The sequence below is a fragment of the Rhineura floridana genome, chromosome 8 (genome assembly GCF_030035675.1).
Source record: "Rhineura floridana isolate rRhiFlo1 chromosome 8, rRhiFlo1.hap2, whole genome shotgun sequence".
Taxonomy (NCBI): domain Eukaryota; kingdom Metazoa; phylum Chordata; class Lepidosauria; order Squamata; family Rhineuridae; genus Rhineura; species Rhineura floridana.
In genome coordinates this window covers 78,409,175-78,427,098 of record NC_084487.1, presented here as the reverse complement: position 1 = coordinate 78,427,098, position 17,924 = coordinate 78,409,175, and the positions used below count along the sequence as shown (strand labels likewise).

General features: G+C 43.3%; 1 protein-coding gene across 5 annotated transcripts in view; it reads left to right on the top strand.

Moving 5' to 3' along the window:
- Nucleotides 1–17,924, top strand: part of SLC16A7 (solute carrier family 16 member 7) — a 167,211-nt gene that overhangs the window by 113,158 nt on the left and 36,129 nt on the right. Inside the window, exon 1 of one of the 5 annotated variants that reach the window (XM_061639871.1) lies at nt 11,704–12,003. The exons of the other annotated variants lie outside the window; for them this stretch is intronic. The gene's annotated coding sequence lies outside the window, so the exon portion shown is untranslated. Of the gene's footprint in view, nt 1–11,703; nt 12,004–17,924 lie in introns of those variants that run through there. 5 annotated transcript variants of the gene reach the window in all.

Sequence of the window (17,924 nt, the reverse complement as noted above, 5' to 3'; positions counted from 1 at the left end):
CATCTTGTGGGAGTGAATTCCATAATTTTATCTGCTGTGTGTTGGTCTGTCCTGAACATCCCACCATTCATCTTCATTGGAGGATCATGGGTTCGAATATAAAAGTCACTCTGTTCACTATCTCCATACCAGTAGGGATGGAATCATCTTTCAATTTTGGCTCTCTCGGTTTCTCATATTCCCAGTCTTAAATTGAGTTCTCCACATTTCTGCAACAATTTGCATTAAAAAAAAATGCTCATGAAAATTCGTCAGCATTTTAGTGTGATTTCTCTTAAACACAATTTTGTATGGAGTTTTGACTAATGTATACAATTTCTCCTAATGTAATGCATTTTTTGTTATTTCCACTAACATATTCATTTTAATGCCCTAATATATGCATTTTTGTAAACATTGTTTGTTTGGATGCTGCATCACAAAATTCAGCTAAGTGTGAATTTTGAAAGATGGCTGTATTTCACTTCTCATATTGTTTCTGAAAGTGCTAATTCCATAGAATTGGCTTTAAATGCATAGTGAATTGAATTTCTCCCCCATCCCTGCTTCTCAGGCAAGCAACAACTCTTACTAATTAACAATGAACAGAAATAATTCTCAGATTTGCACAGACTGAAGGCATCCCAACCTTTCTGAACACAGAGCCTTCGCAGACAATTGCTTAGTGGTGATTAGAAACATATTAAGGGGTTGAAAGAGGCAGCTTATCCAGGGGACAAACTTTGCAGTCACAACTGCTATGTTATATTTGAATGCCATCAGTGTAACCGAAACAAACCATTTGAAGAAGGGTGTATGTATGTGTCTGCATTTTCTCTGTCTATGGCATCATTGTGTTTATAAGAAAACAAACTTTGTAAAAGACTTTAATTAGATTAGCATAATGTTTAATACAGGTCATTACTAATTCTAGATCACAGTTCTGACATTGCACAGGTTTGGAAAAGCAATGCCAATGAGTTACTCTGTGTGCATACCAGAGAGCCATTTAATCCAAAGGTTGGAAACATTTCTGAGTCCATGGCCACGTTCCCTTCTGGGCAGCCTTCTTGGGGGGGGGGGCATAACAGTGCTTAGGAAAGCAAGAGGCAAAAGTTGGTGGAACAACAAATGGAAATGTTACCTTTGTGCACTAGACTAATTTGTACACACACACAACCTCTCTATCCTCCATCCAAGGAAGAGGCATTATCTGAGTTCAAGGACACATTGAAGCTGGGCAAAAACACTGAAGCAAGATGCAAAGCATGACCAGGAAGGTTGTGGCTGTAGAAGGACCAGACAGAGAGTCCAGGAGGGCTGCATTTGGCCCCTGGGCCAGAGCTCCCTCATCCCTGATTTCAGTCAGCCTCTGCCCAATTTGACATACACGTGTCTAGCACCTGCTCCAGTAATCAGTAGAACCAGAAAGGGAAAACAGGGTGACTTGTATTTGGGATGCCTACACCAACTTGCAGTCCAAGGTATTTGCATGACCATATTATTCAATATATATTACGGCTTCTAAGGCTGTCAATTAATTAAAGGTTTGTTTGTGGGTTAACAACTTGCCTCGTTTTCAAGCAGTACCTCGATTAATTAAATTTTAAATTAAATGAAAATGGCAGTACCACAATACAGGCATTATGTGGAGGACGTTTCCTCTGTCAGCTGAGTGACATTGTTTGGCAAACCATCCTCCGCAAATATCTGGAACAAGGAGACACATGTGTAGATTACACTATTTTTGTAGGCAAGCAATAAATAAAAGATCATTTATAGCAGCCCACTGATTAAAAGCAGATGGAAATTTACATTCCTAATGTAATGAATTGATTGCAATGATGACACGTTGAGTGTAATAACAATGGTAGCAATCATGAACACCATCAGTTGAACATGCTGCTGTTTCTGGGAGTGGGATAATAGGGCAGGTTAATTACATGCTTCTCTGGATTCTAGCTTACATTTTTCAAACAAAGATAGTCACGGGCACATACAAATGAAGCCTCACCACACATACAGACCACATATACATGACACATGCATACTCAACAGACAGCACTCACTACTCAACCTCCCTCCCTCCCTCTCCCTGTTCCCCACCAGCAGAAGACAATTTGTGCCATTCAGCAGAGGGGTGAGGAAGTGTTATTGTAGAACTACGCTGGGGAGCAGAATTGCTCTCTGGGCACTTCAGAGATCAGTAGCTCTGCATCCTCCATGCCTTGATTTGAAGGGGTTCCTTTTCTCACAGTGAGGCATTCTTGAGGAGGTGGATATGAAGAGCACAAGTGCTGCCTCCACTGTTGCTGTTAAACTCTGAGTTGAGTGGTATTTGAGCTGTAGAGCAGGGGTGTAGAACCTCAGGTCCAGGGGCCAAATGCAGCCTTCCAGGCCTCTCCATCTAGCCCTCAGGATTCCCCCTGACCACACCCCCTTTTCCCAGGCCACATTCCTCAGCAGCTCTATCTTCCTGAGTTTTTACCTGACTGGATTGTGTTCTTCAACTCTGATTTATGCCTGTTGCTTGCCTGGACAGAGATTAGAGAGGAATGCACAGAGAAACTAGCCTACTGTACAAAGCCAACATTTACATTTGTTGTGGTCCAGCCCACCACTGGTAACTGTCCCCCAAGAAGGTTGCTTTCGGGTTCTCCACCCCTGCTGTAGAGGCTCAGTATGCCCACATTGCTATGGCCAAAACATCAGCACAAACATCATCATGTAAGGGAGCAGGGGTGGTTGGCAAGGAGAATGGGGATAGGATGTCTTGAGCAGGAGGAGACAGCTTAAGAAACATAAACGTTGTTTGGTAGTTCTTCCACACAGTGTGAGTGCGTAGTTTCACACATCATAGCTCTTCCCCCTTGTTGTTCACATGTTGGGGGTATATCTGTAGAGGAGAGCCTGCTTCATGGATGCAGGCTCACTCTGTGATCACGGTTTGAAATCCAGTCACAGTTGGCAGGATAGGGCAGCGGCGCTTACCTGGCCTCCTGACACCGGCATCGCTACAGTTTACCAGGAGGGGTGAGTTGACAGTAAGGCTGGTGCAGTGCTTCATACTGGTCAAGCCAATCTGTTGTACCTGCCAGTACATTCACACCGCACCAACCTCACTGCCCCCTCTCCTCTCCCACTAAGTCACAGCAACACCAGTGATGGGAGATCAAGTAAGTACCTTCACCCCTGCTGACTACCAATGCTCAGATCACATTGGTGACCCAGATCACATTTGCATTCTTAGAATGCCCTAGTTCCGTTTCTTCGTTCTGAGATTTTGATCAGTTGGGAGAATGAGGGTGGTGTCTGCCAGGTTTTCAGCAGCATTATGAACGGGACTCCTGGGACCACCGTCATTACTGGAGATTGCACAGAAGAGTTCCTCAGGCTGCCTGGGCTATGAACACACTAGTTGCCAGAGCAAAGTGGTTCCATTAGTCACACCGTTAGGGGGAACAGGTTGATCTGCCAATCAGTTGCAAAATATCTTTAAAGCTGAATTTATTTAAAAAGCACTCAAACTGCTCCACCAGGTTTTACAGTGATGCCCCCATTTTAGAAGAGAGAGGTGGAGACGTACTGGAACCGGCAGAACAGTGAGTGTGTTTCTATCCTTGATCTGTTGAGCTGGTGATGCTGCTTTCAACCATATTTTATTTATTTTATTTTGTTTATATATTTATATTTATATATATATATACCGCCCCATAGCCGAAGCTCTCTTGGCGATTTACAATAACTAAAAACATTAAAAACAAACATACAAATTTAAAAACACATCTTTTAAAAACAATTTAAAACACATGCTAAAATGCCTGGGAGAAGAGGAAAGTCCCCTCAAGCAATTTTGGTAGTCCCCTCCTAACTCTTTGTTTATTCCTCCTTTTTTAAAAAAGAAAAAAATGAAGCAACGTGGAATTGTTTTATCTCATCCTTCTCTGCAAAACATAAATAAACCAAATAGAAAAGATGAGGGCCAGAAATAAGGGAACAATGATGGAGCTGGATGCTTTTAGATAACTCGCTTAAGCTCTTCAGTTTAATACTTGTTTGCTGCGAAACTTATCTCTGCTTCTTGGTTCCTGCTTACTTATGAGAGACTTAAGCTAGGAACTACTGCTATCTTTTGCATGTAAAATGTGCTTTCAGAAAACCAAAAATCTTCTCATTATCTACTGAGAATGTTCCACATTACTTTTTCCTTTCACCTTCACATGGTTCTATTGCAACACAAATTATCCAACTGAAAATAAAAATAGACAGAATATTATCACCTCTTAATAAAATCTGGGATGCTAGGCAAAAAAGAGAGCACAGCTTGCCAAAGCCCTTTTTGTTAAAACCAAAACCATATTTACATTTACAGGCTGTAATGAAAGCTTCCTTCTTATTGTGATAGCTAAATAAAGAAATAGTGCTCACATGATCAACAGTTGCATGGAATCAGTTTTATTCCTAACCTTTGAGTTGGGGTCATATAATAAAGCATCCCAGCAATTTAAAAGAGCAACCTGGGGATACTGGGCAGATCAGGACTAAGACATGCAAGGCTTCTCTGGAAAACAATTTCTCTGCAGTTAAGAGAATTATGCAGCTGTAAAAAAAGGGCACAACTGCAAACAACCTCACATCTTCCCTTCACTGAAATGAATTGCTAAGGTCAAGCACCAAAGCAGCTCTGTAGTTTGGGGAACTATGGGCTGACAATTCGTTTCAATTGGAAACGAATAACTACTTGACCTTACAAATTAAAAATGCAAAAGATCCTTGTACATAGCTATAGGGTATCCCCCCCCCGAATGAAATAGCATGGAATGGTTTAGACTCGGAGGAAACAATGACTGATATGAAACTTGCCGGACTTTGTCCTTGCTTGATAATCATGTACATTGTATATACTAGTTGTGTGTAAAAGACCTTTAAAAATTCCCCACCCTATTTGTGAGCAGAGAAACAGCCAGGGTACTGTTGTGAGTATTGGGTCAGTCCCATATAACATCTATTCTGCAAAAACTGCACTGGTTACCAGTTATCTTTCACTGCCCCTCGTTCCCCTCTTGGAGGTGTTTTGTATCCTCCAGCTTTTTCCACACTTCATTCAGGCTGAGGCCCTACAGCTATGATCCTTCCCTCCCATCAGGCAGATGGGTAAGAGTGCTCCACCCTGCTCCTTCTAGCACATGTGGAGCCTCCAGGCCTCCTCGGGAGCCATTGCCTGGCTGGTGCTTGGTGGCGTGAACTGGGGCCTATGTAAAGGGCAAGGTGCTTTCAAAGGACCAGTGAGCCTCTGCAGCCTATCATATATGTGTTGTAAGTTGTAGTCAACTAAGCCCTACTCAGAGTAGGCCCACTGAAATTCATGAACTTAAGTTAGTCATGATTATTAACTTCAATAAGACTACTCCGAGTGGGACTAACATTGAATATCACCCTATGATTTTATATTTCCTTATTTTTGAAAACCACCCTGTTACCATTTTGGTGAAGGGCCTCACGGATATCTGGTTAAGCAAATACATTTCATTGAATTTCTCCAACAGTTTCTCAGTGGTGGAGCTCACAATTAGCAGTGACAGTAGCACAACTTCTGTATTCCCCCCCACAAAGTCCCCCCGTTGCAATTTTGTAGGCAGTCTGCCTACCATTGCTCTCTTCACAATGCCGTGGATCAGCCTTTCCCAACCAGTATGCCTCCAGATGTTGTTGGACCACAATTCCCATCTTTCCTGACCATTGGCAATGCTGGCTGAGGCTGATGGGAGTTGTGGTCCAACAACATCTGGAGGCACACTGGTTGGGAAAGGCTGCCCTAGATCTTGCATTATACCCAGAACATTATGAAGGGAAAGTGGCCACTGACACACACACAAAATGGTGGGCAGCATTTTATTAGGGAAACCTGTGGTTTGCATAAGTACAAAAATTCCTTTGGCAAAACAAAACAAAACTACCTAAGGAGTGTTGAGCAGCCTAATGAAGGCTTTGTGTTCTTTGTGGCTATGGACTGCTGACCAACAGTGGCCTGCATGATGGAGCAGAGCCAGCCCCCCAACACCGCCATTTCTGCAGCTTACCTGGATGAGCCAAGGTGACATCAAAGCCAGGGCTCTGTGGGCCCACCAACCAGAGAGCTGGAGTGGCTCAGCTGATCTTGCTGTTGCCCTGTCTGCCCCATCCAGATAACCTGCAGTGATTCTGGTGTTTGGAGGGCATCTCCGCAGCTCTTCCCCACCATGTGGGCAGATATTATTGCTAACTGACTGTTGGAGTACTAGAAAACAGGATTGGAGAGAGAATGGAATGGAGGGCATGACAGACTGGAACAGTGAACAGAGCACTCCACACTAACATTTTAGGGCAGATCCCACTTCTCCACAGCTCTGCCTCTTTTCGTCTGTGAAGTGTTGGGCTACTTGTGTACCATGCTAATGCACCCAACCAATTGAATGTGTAGATGTAGCCATATACAAGCTTGTTGCCCACTGGCAACCCCCCCCCCACCAAATGTCTTAAATCATATCTACTGTTTCTGCAGGTTTTCAAAATGGAAATGGTAATCAGTAAATGCACATTAATTTCAAGCCTTTTTATGCCAGAATATCTCACCCCCCACTGGCTGAAAAGAAATCAGTCACATTATTATTGTTACCACTTTCTAAGTATGAAAACTGGTCCTGTGTGAACTCTTTTTTTGTCGTTTTCCATTTTAGCTCTCAAGTCTTCCTAAGCATTTACCTAATGCTTTGCCTCAAGTCATTTTTAAAAATAAGGAAAAATAAAAGCTAACCTTTAGACATCATCCAGTTATGAAAGGAACTGCAGAAATCCCCACTGTCTCATTTCTAAGTGGCTTGAAAACAAAAATGGTTGGACTAGCATGAGAACAACATTGCTCTGTATACCTTTTCTCATCCCTGAATCATCTATATTGCTATATAATGTTTGTTCATTCATAAAATATTAACTTGGAAAAAACATAATTATTACAGACATGCAGAATTATCCAGTCAACACCCCACCCCTGGTACCAGTTAGATTGGCGGAGGTGCTGGTGAAGCACTCTCCCTTCCACCCACCGAACATGTGGATGGGCAGGGGTGCCATTGGCAAAAGGCCCTGAAATGGAGTGTTCTAGAGATGGGGAGGTGGCTGAGCTGGTCCAGGATCATTAAATCATGAGTCAGTCTCACCGCTGTTGCACAAAAACACCAGGCCTGATCACTGTGCCAGCTCCAGGCTGGTGTGGTGATCTTACTGCCCACCACCAATTCCCACTTCAGCCACCATACATGGGATGTAATGGTGGCTCCACTGCTCCATAAGCCCTGCTGGTGGGGGATACAGAGGCTTGGACTGCAGCCTAACTCATTCAAGAGAACAGGCAGTATTCCCTACATTTCCATACTTTGGACTACTGGCCTTGAAAACAGATTTTTGTATATCATTCTGCTGTTATAAGTAATATCTCTTGTATATTCATGCCCCATTTATAGAGATGGACACAAAAGAAAATATACAGTGGAGGCATACCATTCCCATACATTTGGAATGGGAGTTTTTAAATAAGTAAAACATTATTCAGTATGTGAATGTGTCCTAAGTTTCAGCAGAGTACTTCAACCTTTAACCACTGCACAATACCTAGTAATTCACAGCAGATGAAATGTCTCCTCCCAGTTCACCTCCGTGCCATGAAAATATTCACCTGCTCATTTTCTCTGCATGTTACAGCTACTAATGGTTTGGGAGCTTTGCCGGAAAATAATTGGCAAACTACTAGCAAGTATACAAATACCTGTTGTTTTGTCAGCCTGGTAACTGGTATCCGGGCCGCCTGGTATCTGAATATGGAAAGTGTTTTGTAGAATTCTGGTATATTGATTTTTCCTATTTAAAAATAATTTTTATCATCCTTATAGAAGTCCAGATGCTGAGAACACAACATAACATATTCTGAATCCTGGTTAAAAGTAGAGATTGGAGCCTTCTTCAGGCATTCCATTATTATTGTCATTGTTGTTGTTATTGGCTTCCCATGAGGCATCCTGAAGCAATTTACAATATAATATCATGTATAAAATAGTTACATATATAAAAACCGTCAAAACAAGTGCATATATAAAAACAGATTTTTTAAAGAAAAAATATATAAAAACAGTTTACAATAACAGCACATACATAAAATCAATTAAAATCCCGGACAGGGACCAACTGGGATAAAGATTTTAGAAGGCTTGTTGAAAGAGGAACATCTTTAGCAGGTGCTGAAAAGATAATAGACAAGGTGCCTGTCTGTTATGCAATGGGAGAGAGTTCCAAAGGGTAGATGCTGCCACACTAAAACCTGATTCTGACATGAAGCACTAATTTCTTTTATCCTAAGTAGGGATGGATGAGTCTGTCCATTTTGGTTTCTCTCAGTTTCTCATTTTGTTAATATTCATCTCAGTTCTCTGCATTCCAAATTAGCTTCACAAACACAAACTCTTGGGTTGCCCCAAGAGGTCTTCTGTATCTTTAAAAATTGTGCAGGGGGAAGGGAGAATTTCACTTTGTGGTTTTTCCCATTACAGTGCTGCAAGAACACCTGCACTTGGCTGAATTTTCTCTTCCCTTAAAGATACAGAATCATTCTCAGGCCCTGAGCCTGGCAACCCTAGTTTGGGAGGAGGGTTGGTGCGGGGAAGATGGGGTTGGCAAGTGATGTGAGCAGGGATGCAGACCCTAGTTAAAAATATTCACAGAATTAGAAGTGATGAATTTAGTTTCACCTGTGTTTAAAGCCTTACAATGGTTGAGCTAATTCTTTAACTTTGGCAAAGATCCAGGCATGCCATATATCATAGAAATGCTGTATGGAATTCAGTATAGGCTTACTTCAGATGGAGAATTATGTTAAATTTTTATCATACCCTTGAAGCAGATAAATTCCATGCTAATCTCTTTTTTTAAAAAAAATGCTTCCTTCAGCATAACTCCCAGCCAAAGACACTTCCAAATTGTATCTCAGGTTTTTACGAGTAACCATCTATGGCAGAGAGAAACAGGAGCACCCATGGAGATTAATGGGTAATATTTCCAACAGCTTGGTCTCAGCAGGAAGTTTTAAGTGTTTCACTCGGGGCATTTGTATAGCAAGAGACAAGGCCCCCCTCAAATCTCTCATTAAGCATAGAAAAAGTGCATAAATTTTTATCTGCTTCATTGTTAAAACGTATATTATTTCTCACTTCACTGGGAAGAATGAGTGGGCCTGGCCATTCCTTGTTTGCCATCTCATTTGCAGAAGTCATCTTTTGTGGTAGAGTTGTGCTGTGCAGGTCATCTGCAATAATGTTTAGGTGAAACCTCTGGGATGTTTTTAGTGCAGGAATGGCTGTGACGTTTAGATTCACAGAAGTCCTTTGGGAATTGAATTAATCACTGTTAAATGCTAGGCAAGATGGGGGCAGGGGAGGGGAATCAGGCATCTATTCCTGAACAGGAAACATTTATAAATTCCATCAAGTGCCTTACATTTGCCACTGAGTTTTGTAATGCTCACCCTGATACATTTTAACACTTAAATAACAAACTAGTGCTTTCCAAAATGCTATAGTTTGAAGAGGAGACTATCTGAAATTTGCATATTTCCTACTGATTCTATTTCTGGCTCTCAGAAAGAATATTTTAGTTAGAAAAATAGAACCAGTGTGGTGGAATGGCTAGACAGAGTTGGATTTGAATAGAGGAAAGCTGAGTTTATATCCCTATTTAGCAGTGAAGCTAGGTTTTTTTTGGGGGGGGGAGAGATCTAGGATAAATCACTACAGAATTGTGCAAGAGAAGTGGAATAACATACACTATCCTCAGGGCTGGTTCTAAAGTGCGGCCAGGTGGGGCACTGGCCCAAGGGCCCCTGGGGCTACAGGAGCCCCTGTGGGGCCCCTCCGCTCCCCTTCCGCAATCCACGGCAGCAATCCTGCCACGGATAGCAGGGCAGGAGCTTCAGAGCTGCCTGCCATTCCCCTGCTTCACCTACCTTTCTCTCTCTTGTTTTTTGTGGCTGTGCGTGCTGTGCGCACAGGTTTGCCACCGATCAAGATGGTGGCCGAGGTTTCCCTAAGGGGCTGAAGTCTCTGCCACCATCTTGGTTGATGGCAGCAATGCACGTGTGTAGCACGCATGAATGCCATCAACCAAGATGGCAGCAGAGGCTTCAGCCCCTTAGGGAAACCTCGGCCGCCATCTTGATTGATGGCAAACCTTTGCGTGCAGTGCACACCACCGAAAAAACAGCACAGAGAAAGGTAAGTAGAACAGGGAAATGGCGGGCAGCTTAGGATCTCCCACCCTGCGATCCGCAGTACCAATCATGCTGCGAATTGCAGAAGGGGAGTGCCGGGGCCTGGGGCAGGCTGGTGCCCAAGGGCCCTGGCATGCCTGGGGCCAGCCCTGACTAACCTCATTCCCAGCCTCTGTTCATTTAGTCGATTACATGGATAAGTGTCATATGATTTAGTCACTAAGTGACACTGGACCTAGTTGTATCTGCATGGAGTCAGGAGTTTCCTATTACTGTTTTGCTTTCCTTTAAGAGAGACAGTAAAGGTATTGTCTAGCTTCCTTAAGCCTTCCATGACAACTATCTTCTATAAAGCTTTCATGCATAGATCACTCTCCATTCAATCTGGAAGAAATAACAAGTTCATGATTGTGTGTACTGTGAGCCTAATGTAGGTCCAGCTCTACGGGTATAAGCTCTTGCCAGACATTTATCCAAAAATATGGAGGTCAGAAGTAGGGACAGTGCTGCAATTCTACTCCATTCCCTGCACATACATTGTAGTATTTGCACAACTATTTAGCATAATCCCATCTCTCAGAGTTATTAAGAAGATAAAATTGGGGGGGGGTAACAGAAGAACATAGGAAGGCAGGCCACTGTCAATCTTACTCTCCACAATTTCAGACAGGAGTCTATGTGTACTATACTAAACTTCTTACATGAAGAAGGGAGAATAAAACAAATGTTTCAAATTAATACATGTCCTTGATCAAATTTAAACTTTGTGCAGATCACATCTGTGTTTTGTTTCTCAAGTACTGCATTTTTTCCACTCAGCCCATTGCACTAATTACAAAAGAAGGACTTCTAATTAAATAATTAGGTCAGCAATGTAACAAAACACACATCTAGCTACCCAACTGCAAATAACAAAATAGGATGCAATCTCAAAACATTACCTAGAAAGTAATCCCCACTGAAAGCAGTGGGATTTACTTTTCAGTAAACTTGTATAAGAGTGTACTGTCATCTACTAACTAAACACCTAATCCATGTGAGTTGAGTAGCTACTTTAGAGGTTGTAAATGTAAAAATGTAAAAATATTTAGTCCTTATTTGTAAGCACATATATTTGAAAGATTGTTAAATTGGTTTCCTGTGGCTGGCAGTGAGCTGGTTTGTTCCAACTCTGTTAATCTGTTATTCAAAGAAAAGAGGTTGTGCTGAACTGAGTGAGATGTATTCCTAACCAAATTAATGCATTTAGGATTGTTGGTAAACTTTGGGATACAATGGCCAAATGCAAAAGAGGATAAAGTATCTGCACCTGTAACAATTGTGTAGAAAAGGGAATTTCAGCTGATATCACTTTAAACTATTTAAAGTGCAGGTGCACTGTCCTGTTGTGCATCTACCCTTTCTATTTGAGGATCTGAGATTCAGTCCTGACAAGTCAATGCAGCCTGCATTGAGGAAATGAATTCATCCAGGACATTTAATGGAAGTCACCAAAAACCCACACCAGTGGTCTCCAAGTACTGGAAAGGTTGTCATAGCAAGGAGGAACAGGATCCCTGAGTGCAAGACACAGAATAACGGACTCAAGCTACAGGAAGCCAGATTTCAGCTGAACAGCAGGATAAACTTTCTAACTGTTAGAGCAGTATGACAACGGAACCAATTATCTGGGGAGGTGGTGGGCTCTCCAACACTGAAGGCATTCAAGAGGCAGCTGGACAGCCACCTGTTGGGTATGTTTTAAGTTGGATTTCTGCATTGAGCAGGGGGTTGGACTCGATGGTCTTATAGGCCCCCTCCAACTCTGTTCTATAATTCTAAGATTCTTTGTGCTGGAGTGGAGCTGCCCTCCTGACATTGGTGCTCTGCTGCTTACCTGACAGGACATAATTTATGACGCAGGATCTCCAGTTTTCGCTCCAGTGTTTTTGTTGAATAATACATTCATAAAACACTAAAGCCTCCAAAAGCCTTGCTGGTATACATCCCATTAGTTTTATCTTAGAAAAAGAAAAAAAAGTAACCACTTTTTGCAAACTTTCCGAAGCGTACACAACTGTTGAAAATGGAAATGGACTGCCTTCAAGTTGATTTTGACTTATGGCGACCCTATAAATAGGGTTTTCATGGTAAGTGGTATTCAGAGGTGGTTTACCATTGCCTTCCTCTGAGGCTGAGAGACAGTGACTGGCCCAAAGTCACCCAGTGTGCTTCATGGCTGTGGGAGGGTTTGAACCCTGGTCTCCCAGGTCATAGTCCAACACTCTAACCACTACGCTACAGAGTAAAATGTTGTTAACTCTTTCACCCATACCCACTGTTACTTTACAAGCAAGTGCAGCTTTCAAGAAGGTAGTTTCACAAAATAGTGAGGGATTTTTTTAAAGGATTGATGATTGCAGTCTATAGAACAGTGGTCACCAAACATTTTGGGTCTGTTGGCACTTTTGCAAACTGAAGGAACTGTAATGGGCACCGCTTATGCGGAGCAACTGTGCATGCACCACAACCACACACAAACAAATGTGCATGCATCCACACTAAAAGGCTTCTTTCAAGTCTAATTTTAGTAGGGGAGGGGCTGGAGGAAACGAGTTCATGTGGACACCATGAAAGGCCTCTGTGGGCACACACTGGCAACACATGGTATAGAGCAAGATAAGATAAAGAACATTACAGATGCAGGTACAATTAGTGTATAGGAGATGAGAATATAAATGCAATGCAATAGTGAGCAATCACAGTAACACATTAAAAAAAAAACCAAGAACAATTTCTGGGACAATAAAAGTGGATGATTGTTTTACCAGCTACTTTATGGACTCCTCTGCAATTTTGTCACCAGTAGGGAAACTCTGAGCATTTAAGATAATTTACTGGCCTACCTGGCAAAGGGCCAGTTAGTTGTTCATGTACTGCAGAAAGAAAATTGGGGCAGGGGGGAGAAGAAAGAGAAGGAAGACATGAAATGTTTATATTCCCACTAATTACCTGTTTTTATATTGAAGAATTCTGGACAATTTCTTGTCTGGTAGAAAAGAAATTTAAAGCTCTAAGTGATCTGACAGGCTTTTAACCCAGTACAGCCTCATCAGAGAAGGGCATGATGGAAAGACTGCTTTTCTTTTGCTTCTGGCTGTTTGTCAGCCCCAAAATCTCCTTTCCCAAGCTGTCTGTTTATTCATGAGAGAGAAGCTATAGCTGAGATGGGAACATGGTATCCTCCAGCTGTTGTTGGATGGACTTAAACTCCCATCATCCCTGAGCACTGGCCATGCTGGCTGGGGCTTATGGGAGTTGGAGTTCACAAAATCTGAAGAGCTATGGATTCTCTATCGAGACTCCATATCTTTTCATCCATGGGTGACAAAAAACAACAACCCAGCTTAAGGAAGGCGATGATGATCTCGAAAAAGATTTAGCACCTTCTCTCCCCTCCTTTCTTCCATTCCTTCCCTTAAATCATGCTTGCAGCCTGCTTTGGATTTTAGATTAAGAAGAATCTGGAGGCAAGAGTCATGATGACACTATACATAATGCATAATTTGAGCCTGAAATTTTCCCATGGAATTTCTATAATGTTGGTAATGTTGACGGTGCTCAAGTCTTTACCTGTAGGCACACAGGAAGCTACCTTATACCAAATCAGACCATTGGGCTGTCTAGCCCAGTATGGCCTGTGCTGACTGGCAGTGGCTCTCCAGTGTTTCAGGCAGGGATCTCTCTCCACCATATCTGGAGATGCTGAGGAATTGAATTTGCTTTTTACATGCAAGCAGATGCTCTACCACTGAGCTACAAGAATTCATTTAATTTCATCCAAGAAATGAGCAGTAAAAAAAAAAAAGACTTGAGTATGGGACCTTCGGCATGCAAAGCAGATGCTCTGCCATTGAGCTATGGCCCTTCCTCTTTATACCGACCAGAATGAGAAATGAGAGGGCCGTGTGCACTGGCGAGAGGACGGATTCTTTCATGGTGTATCTAAACATATCTGTACCCAAATATACTCTGTGAACAATGTTAACATTACCACCATCAAGGACAACTCATTGCTTGCTTTGTAGTCAGCTGCTGGTCCTAAACTTGATGTTGCACAGCCTGTACTTGCATCTATAGACTATATGATTTTCTGACTCAGGTATCCTTTTGAATGTCACAAAATCTGCCCACAGCCCCCTCTGGAAGGCACTGCACAGGTGTGTGTTTTCAACAGCCACTCTGTGTTTCAGTGTCATTGCATAAACAATGCAAAGAACAACGAGCAGAGGTGATCAGTACCTAGCTGAGCAGGCAGCCATGTTGGCCGGGGTCCAGAATACACAGCAGTGCTTGATAATCTTAATCAGCTCATTTATAGCTGAAGATATTGTGCTTTGGAGAGGTAAATCAGCTGCCTGAATTAAACATATTGTAGATATAGATATGAAAGGTTTGGCATATGTAAGCCCAGAGGACTTACCAGTCTCTTTGGGATCATCAGGGCATCCTGTGCACCCTTGCAGCACTCTACAGACTTGTCAACATCAGGGCAAAGAAGATGGTGCCAGAAAGGAGCTAACTTCAGCTGCATATCTCAACATAGCCCAGCCTCAGTAACCCATGTTTTTGTAACGTCCCTCATGAGTGTTGCACATTCATTTCAGAACAGCTGAAAATGTGGTGTTGTTGTATCCCAGGGTGGCAAAGTGGTAAAACAATACAATTAAAAATAAAATAAAAATAAACATATCTAGAACACATAAAAATTGAACTGAACAGCGGCATGAAAGGGAGTCCCATTGTATTTACATAGAGTGCCTCAGACGTACCATTCTATGGGGAGATGGCAGTCACCCAAAATGAGCTGCCCTGCCACCGTGGATAACAAAAATAATGCTTGGGGAAAAGAGAAGTAAGTGCACAATGAAAACTAATAAAATAGTTATGAGCACAACAAATAAATTATAAAAAGGCTGAGTCAAGGAATAACAAAACGAAAGCAAGGTTTAATGGTGAAAATGAAGGAAGGAACAAAAAGGGGGAAAAGAATTCTTTGCACTTCCATAAATTTAGTTTAATTTGAGTTAGCCAGATACTTATCAAGGAATATGGATTTTGCAATGTGGCAGCATTTTCAGCCAATGGGGGTGGGATTAGTACGGAATGGATGGTGTTGGTCTTTAGTTAATGGGAAAGAGATGATTAGACTATCAGGATGCAAGGGAGGAGGAAGCTGGTAAGAGGATTTTGTAGGGGAAAGTGACATGTGAAAAGGGAGCTGGGAGATGTAGGTGAAGTGAGTTTGGCAGGTAATAATAATAATAATAATAAATTTAATTTCTTCGTCGCCTATCTGGCCAATGGCCACTCTAGGCGACTTACAAAATTATTAAAATACAATTAATAAAATACAGTAATACAATAAAAACAGTAGATCTACAACAACAATATTAAAACTGGGTAGGAGGCATTACAATTATATCGATTAACCCTCCCCGGATACCCCGAAGGCCTGCTGAAAAAGCCAGGTCTTTAAGGCTTTCCGAAATACATTTAGGGAAGAGGCATGCCAGAGATCTTGTGGGAGGGAGTTCCAAAGAGTGGGGGCTGCCACTGAGAATGCCCTCTCTCTTGTACCCGCCAATCTGGCTGTTTTTGTTGGCGGGATTGAGAGAAGGCCCTGTGTGGCCGATCTTGTCGGGCGGCATAATTGGTGGCGTTGAAGGCGCTCCGTGAGATAAACTGGGCCGAAACCGTATAGGGATTTAAAGGTCAATACCAACACCTTGAATTGGGCTCGGAAAACAACTGGAAGCCAGTGTAGGTCGAACAACACTGGTGTGATGTGATCTCGGCGGCGACTATTCGTAAGTAGTCGAGCCGCCGCATTTTGTATCAGTTGTAATTTCCGGACCGTTTTCAAGGGTAACCCCACGTAGAGCGCATTACAGTAGTCCAAACGAGAGGTGATCAGGGCGTGTACCACCAGTGGGAGCTGATGAACAGGAAGGTAGGGTTGCAGCCTTCGTATGAGGTGTAGTTGGTACCAGGCTGCCCGGCTCACTGCCGAAATCTGAGCCTCCATGGACAGCCTGGAATCAAGCACAACCCCAAGGCTGCGGACCTGGTCCTTTAGGGGTAAACTCACCCCATTGAACTTCAGGTCAATGTCACCCAACCTTCTCTTGTCCCCCACAAGTAGTACCTCGGTTTTATCAGGGTTCAACTTCAGCTTGTTCCTTCCCATCCATCCACTCACGGATTCCAGGCAGTTGGACAAGGTCTCCACAGCCAACTCTGGTGAAGATTTAAACGAGAGATAGAGCTGAGTGTCATCCGCATATTGATGACACTGCAGCCCAAATCTCCTGATGATTGCTCCCAGCGGCTTCATATAGATGTTAAATAGCATGGGAGAGAGGATAGAGCCCTGTGGCACACCACAATTGAGAGGCCAAGGGTCTGATACCTCCTCCCCCAACGCTACCTGTTGGTACCTGTCAGAGAGAAAGGAATGGAACCACTGTAATACAGTGCCTCCAATTCCCAATCCCTCCAGGCGAAGCAGAAGGATACTGTGGTCGACAGTATCAAAAGCCGCTGAGAGATCGAGGAGGACAAGAAAGGTGGATTCTCCCCTATCTAATGCCCTCCTCAAATCATCAACCAGAGCGACCAAGGCTGTTTCAGTTCCGTGACCAGTCCTGAAACCCGATTGGTATGGATCCAAATAATCCGTTTCATCCAAGTGTGCTGACAACTGGTTGGCCACCACTCGCTCAATGACCTTGCCCAGAAATGGTAGATTCGAAATTGGGCGGAAGTTATCTAACACTTGGGGATCCAAGGAGGTCTTCTTTAAGATGGGCTTTACAATTGCCTCCTTGAAGGCTGATGGCATCACACCCTCTTTCAAGGGTGCGTTTACCACCGCTTTGATCCCCTCGCCCAATTTCTCTCTGCAGCTCACAAGGAGCCACGAAGGGCAAGGATCAGTAAGACAAGTGGTTGGCTTCACAGATGAAAGCACCTTGTCCACTTCCTCAGAAGGGAGAAGCCGAAACCGATCCCAATTTACTGGCTTGCAACTGGCCAACTCTGGTTCATCGACTGTGTCCACGGTGCGCGGGATCGAGCTCCGTAAGTGTTCGATTTTATCAGCGAAGTGTTTTGCTAATAGGTCACAGGAGGCCTTTGACTGTTCCAAGGGTTCCTGAGCAACTGGACCAACCAGGCTTCGGACCACCTGGAACAGCCTCCTGGGACAACACTCCGCAGACGCAATAGAGGCAGCAAAGAAAGCCTTCTTTCCTACCTTTATTGCCAATTGGTAGGCAGCTACTGCTGCTCTAACCTGTGTCCGGACATCTTCGGAGCGGGATTTCCGCCACCGGCACTATAGTCGTCTCACCTCCTGTCTCAAGCTACGCAACCGCGGTGTATACCATGGAGCTAGCTGAGTTCTATTCAGGGGGAGAGGACGTTTCGGAGCCACCTGGTCTAATGCCCTGGTGATCCCCACATTCCACTCCTTCACCAGGGTTTCGACCGGGTGACCTTCAGCAGGTTCCAATTCCCCAAGCGCAGTCAGGAATCCATCCGGATCCATCAGGCATCTGGGGCGGACCATTTTAGTAGGTCCTTCACCCCTGTGGAGGGGGCATGGCAACGA